The following is a 14242-nucleotide window of genomic DNA, read 5'->3' on the forward strand; positions in this document are numbered from 1 at the left end:
CATTAGGCACTTTCATGTAGTATACAGTCCGTATATAGCACAATGCAGACCCAGATAGCATTAGGCACCTTCATGTAGTATACAGCCCGTATATAACACAATGCAGACCCAGATAGCATTATGCACCCTCATGTAGTATACAGCTCATATATAGCACAGTGCAGACCCAGATTGCATTAGGCACCTTCATGTAGCATACAGCCCCCATATAACACAGTGTAGACCCAGATAGCATAAGGCACCTTCATGTATTATTCAGCTCACATATAACACAGTGCTGACCCAAATAGCATTAGGCACTTTCATGTAGTATACAGCCTGTATATAGTACAGTGCAGACCCAGATAGCATTAGGCACCTTCATGTAGTATACAGCCCCCATGGTCGTCTGGCCACAGTGATTGAATGCATACTCACTTCTCATTTCCCCGCTGCTCCGGTCTCCTCAGCGCGTCCACTGCTGTCGCTATGACCTCTCAGCGGGCGCACAGTGTTGACATCACCATGCTCTGCTGCTGTCAGCGCGCCAACAGACACAGCGGGAGAATGATAAGGGAGCGCGCCGCTCTATCTCATCATTCATTGCTTTCAATTGAATCGGCAACTGTGATGCCGCTACAATTGAAAGTGCGATCCTCGGCGGAGGGAGGGGGGGAGGCTGGTGACAGAGCGGGCACCGGACACCCGTTGTAGGTGTGACGTCCTGCCACTGCGAGTGGGCTCCCCCGGCAGCCCAGGGCCCTGGCATTTGACAGGGTTTGCTGGGTGGTGACGTCAGCCCTGATCGCAGGCCACAGATTCCACACCCCTGTATTAGGGGAAGTGAGAACAGGTTGTAATTTGTAGTATACAGGAAGAAAAAGATTCTTCAAACACCAGGAGCATAGCAGTAACAATGCAGTGACAGGACAATAATCTGAATAACTAATCATATGCTAAATAGTTACCAGTCAATTTTATGTATGAGATAGCCAAAATGATTGTAAACAAAGTGATGGTAGCTTCACGCTCAAACCTGTAGTGGATGGTGAAGTATGGAGCCTAAAGTTCAAAATATTGTTACCCTTTTGCTCATCAGTGTATAACAGAAGGATTTGTTTTTGGTCTGCATATCTTTACTCTGATACAAAAATGTGTTGCCAGCTGTATAACCTTTTAAGGTTGCTATTCGGTTGTGTCATATTTTCTGCAGAACAGGGTTTTTTCTTTACCCAAACAAATGCTTACTTCTGATGCAGAATATGAAAAAGTACCAATCAGAGATTATCCTTACATGGAATATATAATTATTCCTCATAAATGCACATTGGCCCCTCGAGTAACAATATTAATTCTTTCCAGACAGACCAGTTCAAGGTGAAACTCTTGTAATTTGAGACCAGATCTCTGTAGTAAACTTAGTAATTCCTTCTGAAGTCCCTTAAATGTGATCTCAAAATAAGAAAAAAATGCAGAAAAAAAGGAAATGTTTCTATTTACAGCACAACTGACCATCACATAAGCAATAGTGTTTGTTAAAACAACAAACTTGATGCCAACTCTCAGAAGAAGCAAGTGATTTATAGTGGAGGACTCTATTTTTCAAAGGATTGTCCACTATTGGATAACTTCTTACTAATGGGCCCAGGGAGGTAACAAAAAAAGGAATACCTCCAGGAATGGTGGCGACCCTTTCAATTCAGAGCTGTGATCCCTTCCATTGCCCTGGCATCAATATCCTGTGAGGCCATCATGTTAGAAGTGGCCACTGATCAGCTGCAGCACATGGCAGTACATGGATGTGTGGAAACGTGAATGATGTGTACTGCCCCGGGCTCGGCTACGACCGAGACGCTCGGATCCGGGCTTGCTGCTGGGTGGCTCGAGCATCTCCGGACCGAGCGGGGGGTCAGCGGCAACCGGTACGGGCAGCGAGGGAGGCGATATAGAGGGCAGGGGCAGACCGGGTCCCTCAGCCGCCTCGGCCGGTCCCTCAATGACATAGGGGCATGGGTCGCTCACCTGCTCCACTAAGGTCACCTTCACTTCGCGTGCCCGCACGGCCGCAGCCAGCTCTTCCATCTCGGCCATCCACCGTTCCATTAAGAACCGCGCCTGGGCTTGTATCCGGCGACACATCTGGGTGGTTCGGGCTTCCACCCACGCCGCTGTTCCGGGTGCGGGCTCCGATGCTGCGGGCTTGTGGGATGGGTCGGCCATGTCACTCTCGCGGGGTCCAGGAACCAGAAGTGTGGCAGGGTCCTGGAGTCCCTGCCCTTTATCAGCTCGGTCACATGACACTGAATCTTCACCCGCCCCCGCTTGGTCTTTTCGCGGCACTCCCTTCTCCGGCCGGTAAGTTTCATTTTCCGACCTCCGGCTTTGCTTTACGGCCGTGTTCCCAGGGGGCGGGGCTTCAGCTTTCGCACCTTTTCTGCGGGGAAGAAGACTCTGGCGGGAATCTTCGCGCCAAAAGATGGCGGCATGATGGCGGATTTCAGAAATTTCACAACGGATCACCGCTGACTGTTCATACAAGGCACACTTCACCAGGTGAGTGAATGGGTAATTATCCTGTTCGTGACGCCAGAAGAGTCGATGTGTACCACCTGGGCTCGGCTGTGACCGAGCCGCTCGGATCCGGGCTCGCTGGTGGGTGGCTCGAGCGTCTCCGGACCAAGGGGGCCCCGTGGTCCACTTCGATCTGAAAGGGGGGCTGGCGGTTTAGGGGACGTAGGTGTACGGCCGGAGCCATGTTGAGTTCGTGACGTCACCCACGGGTTGTGGTGAAGGTGGACACCACCGCTGCTATTGCGGGACACCCGGGGGAGATGTTATGCAGCAAGTTGTTAACCCCTCCGTGGGCAGGGATGGTGGCCCCGGGACCCGATAGGTGTTGTAGTTTGGTTGGGCGGTGAAGGGAGGTGCACGGCCGGAGGGCACTGTTGTTCCCACGATTAGAAAAACACACAAGTCTCTGGTTGATGGTGGTCGGTGCCCGCAGCCGGCTGTGTCTGGTCCTCCACCCGGTTGGTGGTCTCTGCCTTTCTCCTGCACCGTGTAGTGTAGCTGTGGACTGCCTGCGCTTCAGCGATGGGAGTCCGCTCCCCGGCTTTGTGTATGTCGGAAGAGCCCTTTTGCCCGCAGATGCTGGCCCGTGGGATCTCTCTGCCTTTGCGGTGGCTTTCTATCCCCCTCGTTGGGCTATTTGGACTTTGGGTGGGAAAGGACCTATAGTCCAGACCGCAATCAGTTAATTAACTCGGTCCAGTAGCTTCTGGACCTCGTTTCAGGGTCTGAGTACCCCCTTTGTGCTCCGGTTTCCAAGTCGGTTCCCCGGGTCGGTACCAGCGGGCCACTACCCTGTCCCGGTCCACCACGGTACCACTGAGCAGTTTTCCCAGCTCCTGCAGGCTGAGGCCACCGCTTGCCTCCTAGCCAAAGGAACCAGGGCTCCAACCCTGACACCTGTCAGTTAGTTGCAGACCTGACACACAGGCCTGCCTCCTCTACTACTCTCTCCACTAACAGACTGACGTTTCTCCTGCCTCTGGCCCTCTCAACTCCTCGGTGGGCGTGGCCAACTGCCTGGCTCCGCATCCTGGTGTGTCCATCAAGCTTAGAAAGGGGTGACTAGAGTTTAATGGTTGGCTGATGACACCTTTTTAAGGGACAGGCGTTGTGCGGGGCGCTAACTGTGACTACCTGGCTAGTCCAGGACGTCACAATTGCAACAGACCACTGTTTGTCAGGGGAGTCATGTGAGCGCTGCAGCCTAATATCGGTACCAAGGAACCAGTGGGGACTACAGCACTGAAACACTAAGACTAACGTCCGTAATATCCTTTTTTTTTTACCTCTTTGGGTCAATCAATAAGACGTTGTTCTGTAGTAGAAAATCCCTTTAATTGTGGAGCACTCTTCTGCTTTAGATGTTCATTGCTGCCTGTCAGAATTGAATGTATGGAGATCCGCTACAATGCCAAAGAGTGTGTAATGGTTCCTTTTGATCCTGGACAACACCATTAAGTATCCAACTTTTTCTTCAAATTGTCTCTCCAGTAAAGGAGACAAACTCTAGCACAGCGCCACCTATTGGAAGTAGCGATCCTAAAAGTCACAAGTGGATTTTTGACAATCCTTTGCAATATGACTCAGGATATATAAGCCAGATCAGAATCCCAATTTGCAGACACGGTGTTTCGGGGTGCTTGCCCCTCGTCAGTGCAAAGTATGGGGGTGTCTGATCTGGCTCATGAGAAAGCTATGTGGGGACCACGGGGGAACACTATTCTCCTTAAGGAGACTTTGCAAGCCAGTCTGGCTGCCAGGTAAGGGGACTTATAGCTGCAATGCCCCTAAAATTCCACAGGGGAACACTATTCTCCTTAAGGAGACTTTGCAAGCCAGTCTGGCTGCCAGGTAAGGGGACTTATAGCTGCAATGCCCCTCTGGGAAATATTCAAATTGTCTCTCCAGTAAAGGAGACAAACTCTAGCACAGCGCCACCTATTGGAAGTAGCGATCCTAAAAGTCACAAGTGGATTTTTGACAATCCTTTGCAATATGACTCAGGATATATAAGCCAGATCAGAATCCCAATTTGCAGACACGGTGTTTCGGGGTGCTTGCCCCTCGTCAGTGCAAAGTATGGGGGTGTCTGATCTGGCTCATGAGAAAGCTATGTGGGGACCACGGGGGAACACTATTCTCCTTAAGGAGACTTTGCAAGCCAGTCTGGCTGCCAGGTAAGGGGACTTATAGCTGCAATGCCCCTAAAATTCCACAGGGGAACACTATTCTCCTTAAGGAGACTTTGCAAGCCAGTCTGGCTGCCAGGTAAGGGGACTTATAGCTGCAATGCCCCTCTGGGAAATATTCAAATTGTCTCTCCAGTAAAGGAGACAAACTCTAGCACAGCGCCACCTATTGGAAGTAGCGATCCTAAAAGTCACAAGTGGATTTTTGACAATCCTTTGCAATATGACTCAGGATATATAAGCCAGATCAGAATCCCAATTTGCAGACACGGTGTTTCGGGGTGCTTGCCCCTCGTCAGTGCAAAGTATGGGGGTGTCTGATCTGGCTCATGAGAAAGCTATGTGGGGACCACGGGGGAACACTATTCTCCTTAAGGAGACTTTGCAAGCCAGTCTGGCTGCCAGGTAAGGGGACTTATAGCTGCAATGCCCCTAAAATTCCACAGGGGAACACTATTCTCCTTAAGGAGACTTTGCAAGCCAGTCTGGCTGCCAGGTAAGGGGACTTATAGCTGCAATGCCCCTCTGGGAAATATTCACATTGTCTCTCCAGTAAAGGAGACAAACTCTAGCACAGCGCCACCTATTGGAAGTAGCGATCCTAAAAGTCACAAGTGGATTTTTGACAATCCTTTGCAATATGACTCAGGATATATAAGCCAGATCAGAATCCCAATTTGCAGACACGGTGTTTCGGGGTGCTTGCCCCTCGTCAGTGCAAAGTATGGGGGTGTCTGATCTGGCTCATGAGAGACACCCCCATACTTTGCACTGACGAGGGGCAAGCACCCCGAAACACCGTGTCTGCAAATTGGGATTCTGATCTGGCTTATATATCCTGAGTCATATTGCAAAGGATTGTCAAAAATCCACTTGTGACTTTTAGGATCGCTACTTCCAATAGGTGGCGCTGTGCTAGAGTTTGTCTCCTTTACTGGAGAGACAATTTGAATATTTCCCAGAGGGGCATTGCAGCTATAAGTCCCCTTACCTGGCAGCCAGACTGGCTTGCAAAGTCTCCTTAAGGAGAATAGTGTTCCCCTGTGGAATTTTAGGGGCATTGCAGCTATAAGTCCCCTTACCTGGCAGCCAGACTGGCTTGCAAAGTCTCCTTAAGGAGAATAGTGTTCCCCCGTGGTCCCCACATAGCTTTCTCATGAGCCAGATCAGACACCCCCATACTTTGCACTGACGAGGGGCAAGCACCCCGAAACACCGTGTCTGCAAATTGGGATTCTGATCTGGCTTATATATCCTGAGTCATATTGCAAAGGATTGTCAAAAATCCACTTGTGACTTTTAGGATCGCTACTTCCAATAGGTGGCGCTGTGCTAGAGTTTGTCTCCTTTACTGGAGAGACAATTTGAATATTTCCCAGAGGGGCATTGCAGCTATAAGTCCCCTTACCTGGCAGCCAGACTGGCTTGCAAAGTCTCCTTAAGGAGAATAGTGTTCCCCTGTGGAATTTTAGGGGCATTGCAGCTATAAGTCCCCTTACCTGGCAGCCAGACTGGCTTGCAAAGTCTCCTTAAGGAGAATAGTGTTCCCCCGTGGTCCCCACATAGCTTTCTCATGAGCCAGATCAGACACCCCCATACTTTGCACTGACGAGGGGCAAGCACCCCGAAACACCGTGTCTGCAAATTGGGATTCTGATCTGGCTTATATATCCTGAGTCATATTGCAAAGGATTGTCAAAAATCCACTTGTGACTTTTAGGATCGCTACTTCCAATAGGTGGCGCTGTGCTAGAGTTTGTCTCCTTTACTGGAGAGACAATTTGAATATTTCCCAGAGGGGCATTGCAGCTATAAGTCCCCTTACCTGGCAGCCAGACTGGCTTGCAAAGTCTCCTTAAGGAGAATAGTGTTCCCCTGTGGAATTTTAGGGGCATTGCAGCTATAAGTCCCCTTACCTGGCAGCCAGACTGGCTTGCAAAGTCTCCTTAAGGAGAATAGTGTTCCCCCGTGGTCCCCACATAGCTTTCTCATGAGCCAGATCAGACACCCCCATACTTTGCACTGACGAGGGGCAAGCACCCCGAAACACCGTGTCTGCAAATTGGGATTCTGATCTGGCTTATATATCCTGAGTCATATTGCAAAGGATTGTCAAAAATCCACTTGTGACTTTTAGGATCGCTACTTCCAATAGGTGGCGCTGTGCTAGAGTTTGTCTCCTTTACTGGAGAGACAATTTGAATATTTCCCAGAGGGGCATTGCAGCTATAAGTCCCCTTACCTGGCAGCCAGACTGGCTTGCAAAGTCTCCTTAAGGAGAATAGTGTTCCCCTGTGGAATTTTAGGGGCATTGCAGCTATAAGTCCCCTTACCTGGCAGCCAGACTGGCTTGCAAAGTCTCCTTAAGGAGAATAGTGTTCCCCCGTGGTCCCCACATAGCTTTCTCATGAGCCAGATCAGACACCCCCATACTTTGCACTGACGAGGGGCAAGCACCCCGAAACACCGTGTCTGCAAATTGGGATTCTGATCTGGCTTATATATCCTGAGTCATATTGCAAAGGATTGTCAAAAATCCACTTGTGACTTTTAGGATCGCTACTTCCAATAGGTGGCGCTGTGCTAGAGTTTGTCTCCTTTACTGGAGAGACAATTTGAATATTTCCCAGAGGGGCATTGCAGCTATAAGTCCCCTTACCTGGCAGCCAGACTGGCTTGCAAAGTCTCCTTAAGGAGAATAGTGTTCCCCTGTGGAATTTTAGGGGCATTGCAGCTATAAGTCCCCTTACCTGGCAGCCAGACTGGCTTGCAAAGTCTCCTTAAGGAGAATAGTGTTCCCCCGTGGTCCCCACATAGCTTTCTCATGAGCCAGATCAGACACCCCCATACTTTGCACTGACGAGGGGCAAGCACCCCGAAACACCGTGTCTGCAAATTGGGATTCTGATCTGGCTTATATATCCTGAGTCATATTGCAAAGGATTGTCAAAAATCCACTTGTGACTTTTAGGATCGCTACTTCCAATAGGTGGCGCTGTGCTAGAGTTTGTCTCCTTTACTGGAGAGACAATTTGAATATTTCCCAGAGGGGCATTGCAGCTATAAGTCCCCTTACCTGGCAGCCAGACTGGCTTGCAAAGTCTCCTTAAGGAGAATAGTGTTCCCCTGTGGAATTTTAGGGGCATTGCAGCTATAAGTCCCCTTACCTGGCAGCCAGACTGGCTTGCAAAGTCTCCTTAAGGAGAATAGTGTTCCCCCGTGGTCCCCACATAGCTTTCTCATGAGCCAGATCAGACACCCCCATACTTTGCACTGACGAGGGGCAAGCACCCCGAAACACCGTGTCTGCAAATTGGGATTCTGATCTGGCTTATATATCCTGAGTCATATTGCAAAGGATTGTCAAAAATCCACTTGTGACTTTTAGGATCGCTACTTCCAATAGGTGGCGCTGTGCTAGAGTTTGTCTCCTTTACTGGAGAGACAATTTGAATATTTCCCAGAGGGGCATTGCAGCTATAAGTCCCCTTACCTGGCAGCCAGACTGGCTTGCAAAGTCTCCTTAAGGAGAATAGTGTTCCCCTGTGGAATTTTAGGGGCATTGCAGCTATAAGTCCCCTTACCTGGCAGCCAGACTGGCTTGCAAAGTCTCCTTAAGGAGAATAGTGTTCCCCCGTGGTCCCCACATAGCTTTCTCATGAGCCAGATCAGACACCCCCATACTTTGCACTGACGAGGGGCAAGCACCCCGAAACACCGTGTCTGCAAATTGGGATTCTGATCTGGCTTATATATCCTGAGTCATATTGCAAAGGATTGTCAAAAATCCACTTGTGACTTTTAGGATCGCTACTTCCAATAGGTGGCGCTGTGCTAGAGTTTGTCTCCTTTACTGGAGAGACAATTTGAATATTTCCCAGAGGGGCATTGCAGCTATAAGTCCCCTTACCTGGCAGCCAGACTGGCTTGCAAAGTCTCCTTAAGGAGAATAGTGTTCCCCTGTGGAATTTTAGGGGCATTGCAGCTATAAGTCCCCTTACCTGGCAGCCAGACTGGCTTGCAAAGTCTCCTTAAGGAGAATAGTGTTCCCCCGTGGTCCCCACATAGCTTTCTCATGAGCCAGATCAGACACCCCCATACTTTGCACTGACGAGGGGCAAGCACCCCGAAACACCGTGTCTGCAAATTGGGATTCTGATCTGGCTTATATATCCTGAGTCATATTGCAAAGGATTGTCAAAAATCCACTTGTGACTTTTAGGATCGCTACTTCCAATAGGTGGCGCTGTGCTAGAGTTTGTCTCCTTTACTGGAGAGACAATTTGAATATTTCCCAGAGGGGCATTGCAGCTATAAGTCCCCTTACCTGGCAGCCAGACTGGCTTGCAAAGTCTCCTTAAGGAGAATAGTGTTCCCCTGTGGAATTTTAGGGGCATTGCAGCTATAAGTCCCCTTACCTGGCAGCCAGACTGGCTTGCAAAGTCTCCTTAAGGAGAATAGTGTTCCCCCGTGGTCCCCACATAGCTTTCTCATGAGCCAGATCAGACACCCCCATACTTTGCACTGACGAGGGGCAAGCACCCCGAAACACCGTGTCTGCAAATTGGGATTCTGATCTGGCTTATATATCCTGAGTCATATTGCAAAGGATTGTCAAAAATCCACTTGTGACTTTTAGGATCGCTACTTCCAATAGGTGGCGCTGTGCTAGAGTTTGTCTCCTTTACTGGAGAGACAATTTGAATATTTCCCAGAGGGGCATTGCAGCTATAAGTCCCCTTACCTGGCAGCCAGACTGGCTTGCAAAGTCTCCTTAAGGAGAATAGTGTTCCCCTGTGGAATTTTAGGGGCATTGCAGCTATAAGTCCCCTTACCTGGCAGCCAGACTGGCTTGCAAAGTCTCCTTAAGGAGAATAGTGTTCCCCCGTGGTCCCCACATAGCTTTCTCATGAGCCAGATCAGACACCCCCATACTTTGCACTGACGAGGGGCAAGCACCCCGAAACACCGTGTCTGCAAATTGGGATTCTGATCTGGCTTATATATCCTGAGTCATATTGCAAAGGATTGTCAAAAATCCACTTGTGACTTTTAGGATCGCTACTTCCAACTTTTTCTTGAAACTTTAATGCAAACATTCATTTCTAGTGTATAGCGCACACTTTCTATACTTTCTATAAGAAAGCATTGCAGTCTAACCTATCCAATAGTAATTAATTAGCAGCACTAGAACAGGATAGGTAAGATTATTTGCATGCAATATAAAATAATATTGCCAATAAAGTGTTATATCTCGCATTCCTGGAGCAGGACGTTCCTTTTCATCTATATTTCGGAGCCATGAAGTAGACTCATGCATCTAATGCATTCCAGCAGGCCCTTGTTTTTCCGTAGTAATTGACTGTACAGAATTTCCATATGGTTCATACGCAGATGAAAATAACATTTACAGCTATAAAAGTTCATCCCAGCGTTCAAAGCTGAAGAGACAAAATGAACGATTCCATTTTCTATTCTGACCCCCCTCTCCTTCACCTGAGACTATACTCCAAGGATCTGTAAAAAGAGTTGGCCTCATTAATGCATTGTGGCTGGGGCGTCATTTATTATTGGCCATTAATTACTTCCAGGAACCGAAATTGGGAAATGAGTAACAATAAAATGAGCAAGAGGATATCCACAAAGGCAAAATGAAGGAATGCATCGTGGAATGTCTTTTTTTTTCCACAAACACATCAACCAAAGGAATTCAAGGCAATGCCAGAAGACATAGCAGAGAGCTCTATTATGGGGCTTTCACATCGGCTCGGATACGTTCCTTAAGAAAATGCGCATAGTATTGTCTAACTTATATTCTATGAGGTTGTCATTCCACAACAGAATAATTTGACAGTGTCCCATTTCCCTGCTGCTTCTTAGCTGCTAACACCTCAGTGTGTGAGGATTCCAACGGTTTCTATGCAACTTTCCACCACACATTCATGGAGTGTCTAATATCCCAAGACACATACAAGGTTTTATAAATATTTGACTGGTTCATTCACCAAAGCTGTACATGCGAGAATAACCTTCAAAGAGTATAGCCATTTGCAAACCTATTTTTATTGCTCCAATGGATTCATAAGAAACACATTGCAGTTTTGCAAATAATCTTGGTTCAATTTCTCCTACTGTTTTTGTATTTAGCTTCTTTGTTGCTTATAGACCTGTGTCCATGGTAACAGACTACAAACAAACCTAGTGTAGTCCCATTCTGCAGTCATCATATTTTATATCTCTCTTCTACTGCTGTCTAAAAGATATATTTTTGGGCAAGCAAAGTATACAGGCTAATGGAAAAAAACAAATATGACTGCAGGACCAGACTATGTTTTTTTGGTAGTTTTAAACCATGGAGTCACATAAAATTAGCAACAGATTTGCACACATAAAACACTGGAAAATTCTTAATCATGAAAATCTTCAAAGTTGACTCCATGTTTTAGTTTTTTGATTGTAACAAACCACAAAAAACATATATTGCATTGATGCATATACTGTTTGAAATACTGTATATGTCTAGCCTCAAGTAAAATAAGGAATATACAGTATAGCATAACAGTTTATGCATTTGTGTATTACATGGTATGATTATAGTTTTATTTGCATACTTGCTGATTAGTATTTAAACATTAATGGGCTTCTTGTATTATAATCAAATGCTAGCTTGAGTAGTCTATAAAGCCAGTTCATTAAGACCGGTGTTGTGCACATCGTTCTTATTAAATGGGATCACTGGAGTACAATGCGACTAATTCATTCAGCAGCACACCACTTGATGAATTAGGTGCATCTGTAATTGGCATGTGCTGCTGTGACGCCCTAGACACAGGGGTCACAGGTCACAACATCACCACGTACACCCCCACACTAGAAAGGTACCATCAGTCAACCATAAAGACCTGATTGCCTCCCTCAGTGTTAGACAGGCACACCAGGTGGGTGGAGTCAGGTGGAAAGACACGCCCCCCGAGGAGTCTGCTGGCCTGAGGCAGGAAAATAGTAAACAATCCAGTTCAGTACAGTGGAGTGGAGAGTAGTGACGTACAGTTCTGCTTGGGGCCTGGCTGGAGCCTAGGACCCCAGATCAGTTAGGCAGGCAGACGGCAGTGGCCGCCTGCAGGAGACCGGGAACACGACCAGCGGAACCGTAAGGGACCGGGACAGGGTAGTGGCCCGCCGGAACCAAACCGGGGAGCTAACCGAATACCGGAGCACCAGGCAGGGTACTAAGACCCAGAACTAGGCTATATGCCACCACCATAGTCGAATTAACTGATTGCGGTCTGGACCTCAGGGGTTCATTCCCACCAAAGTCCCGTTTGACGGCAACAGCCCAACCCGTCCGGATAGTAGCCACCACCAAAGGCCAGAGATCCAAGGGCCAGCGCCTGCGGGCAAAGGAGCTCCTCCGACATCTACACGCCGGGGAGCGGACTACCAGTGCTCAGGCACAGTGGTCAAACTACAACATAGGTGCAGGAGAAAGGTGGACAATGCCAACCTGACTAGGAAGCTGCAGCCGGCTGCGGGCCCCGTTCATACCTTCGTTTGGTTTACCAGTGACTCTGTGTGGTTTAATCGTGAGTACACCAGTGCCCTCAGGCACCGCACCGTGCGGCACCGCAACCCTGCGCCCTGCACCCCGGCCCTCGCACCACCGGGCCCTGGGACCCACATCCCCTACCCACGGAGGGGTCAACACCTAGCTGCGCCACTACACTGCTCCCGGGAGTCCCCATACCTTCACCGCAGCGGTGGTGTCCATCATCACCACAACCCGTGGGTGGCGTCACGAACAATCATCCCAAAATCAAATACCCGCATTCCCCCGTGTGCAACGCAAACCCCCTTGCAGAACGACATGACCCCCGGGTCCATGAGAGGCTCGAGCCACAACCCGTAGAACGCGAGCATGGACCCGAGCGGCTCGGTGGCCGCAGCTGAGGCCGCGGGGCGGTACACTGCCGCCAGAAATAGTACATTTCTGGAGCAAGTTAGCTTTTCATAAATTTGACAGACAGGTGAAGCCATGCACTTTCACGCTGATGTCCCACTTATTCTAAGCCTATATTGGCATAGCTGGCCTAGACTGGTGTGTAAATGGCAAATATCTCAATGTTTTTGGGCAAATTCCGAATTGCTCCAAAATATTGTGACTTATAAAGGTATTTTACAACCGAATTCTAGTGTAAACATATTAATGAATAAGTCTCAGAAGAATAAATGGATTTTGAAAATGTTGCAGTTAATTAGTAAACATAAAAAAAAGAAAAGAAATTGCAGCAGAAGCTTCACTTTAATACATATTTATTTATACCGTGTTTTTCCAAAAATAAGATACTGTCTTATACTTTATTTGCCGCCAAAAAAAGTGCTAGGGCTTAATTTTGGAGTAGGTCTTATTATTGGAGAGACAAGGTTGGGGGTAAATTTACCTTCCCAAAAAAAGCAGACTCCCCCCTTCCCAGGAGAGTCATACTCACCAGGGTCCAGGCGACTGTGTGGCACCCAGGTCCTCCTGCGATTTTTGGTGGGCCCTCTTAGCAGGTATGCTGCGCACTGTCCTCCCCTTCTTCTGGCTGACACTCACATAGATCAGATCACACTCACAGACTCATACACACGCACACACGCACACACACACGCACACACACATCAGATCACACACAAAATCACTGATCAGATCGCACACACACACACACTCACTAGTCACTCATCACATCCGGCGGTACAGAATGCCTCCAGCCACAGGGAAAGATGGGAGGAAGTTATGGTTCGCAGGTCCTGTATGCATTCCATCTGCAGCCGCAGGTCCTTGTATTCCACCGCACTGCATCTCAGGATTCTGCTGGCCAGTAGAAATCGGTATCGCTGGATGTGGTGTGTGTGTGCGATCTGATGTGTGTGTGTGTGTGTGTGTGCGATCTGATGTGTGTGTGTGCGATCTGATGTGTGTGCGATCTGATGTGTGTGGGTGTACGATCTGATGTGTGTGGGTGTACGATCTGATGTGTGTGGGTGTGCGATCTGATGTGTGTGACTGTGCGATATGACATGTGTGGGTGTGCGATCTGACATGTGTGGGTGTGCGATCTAAGGTGGGTGAGTGTACGATCTGATGTGTGTGAGTGTACGATCTGATGTGTGTGAGTGTACGATCTGATGTGTGTAGGTGTGCGATCTGATGTGTGTGAGTGTACGATCTGATGTGTGTGGGTGTGCGATCTGATGTGTGTGGGTGTGCGATCTGATGTGTGTGGGTGTGCGATCTGACATGTGTGGGTGTGTGATCTGACGTGTGTGTGTGCGATCTGATGTGTGTGGGTGTATGATCTAATGTATGTGGGTGTGCGATCTGATGTGTGTAGGTGTGCGATCTGACGTGTGTGGGTGTGCGATCTAAGATGTGTGGGTGTATGATCTGATGTGTGTAGGTGTGCGATCTGATGTGTGTAGGTGTGTGATCTGATGTGTGTAGGTGTGTGATCTGATGTGTGTGG

The 14242-nt window shown here is 48.4% G+C and overlaps 1 protein-coding gene across 1 annotated transcript in view; it reads right to left on the reverse strand.

Moving 5' to 3' along the window:
- ITGA9 (integrin subunit alpha 9) overlaps nucleotides 1–14242 on the reverse strand; it is a 644853-nt gene that overhangs the window by 21778 nt on the left and 608833 nt on the right. The gene's annotated exons all lie outside the window — the stretch shown is intronic.

Source organism: Anomaloglossus baeobatrachus, chromosome 6 (genome assembly GCF_048569485.1).
Source record: "Anomaloglossus baeobatrachus isolate aAnoBae1 chromosome 6, aAnoBae1.hap1, whole genome shotgun sequence".
NCBI classification, from domain to species: domain Eukaryota; kingdom Metazoa; phylum Chordata; class Amphibia; order Anura; family Aromobatidae; genus Anomaloglossus; species Anomaloglossus baeobatrachus.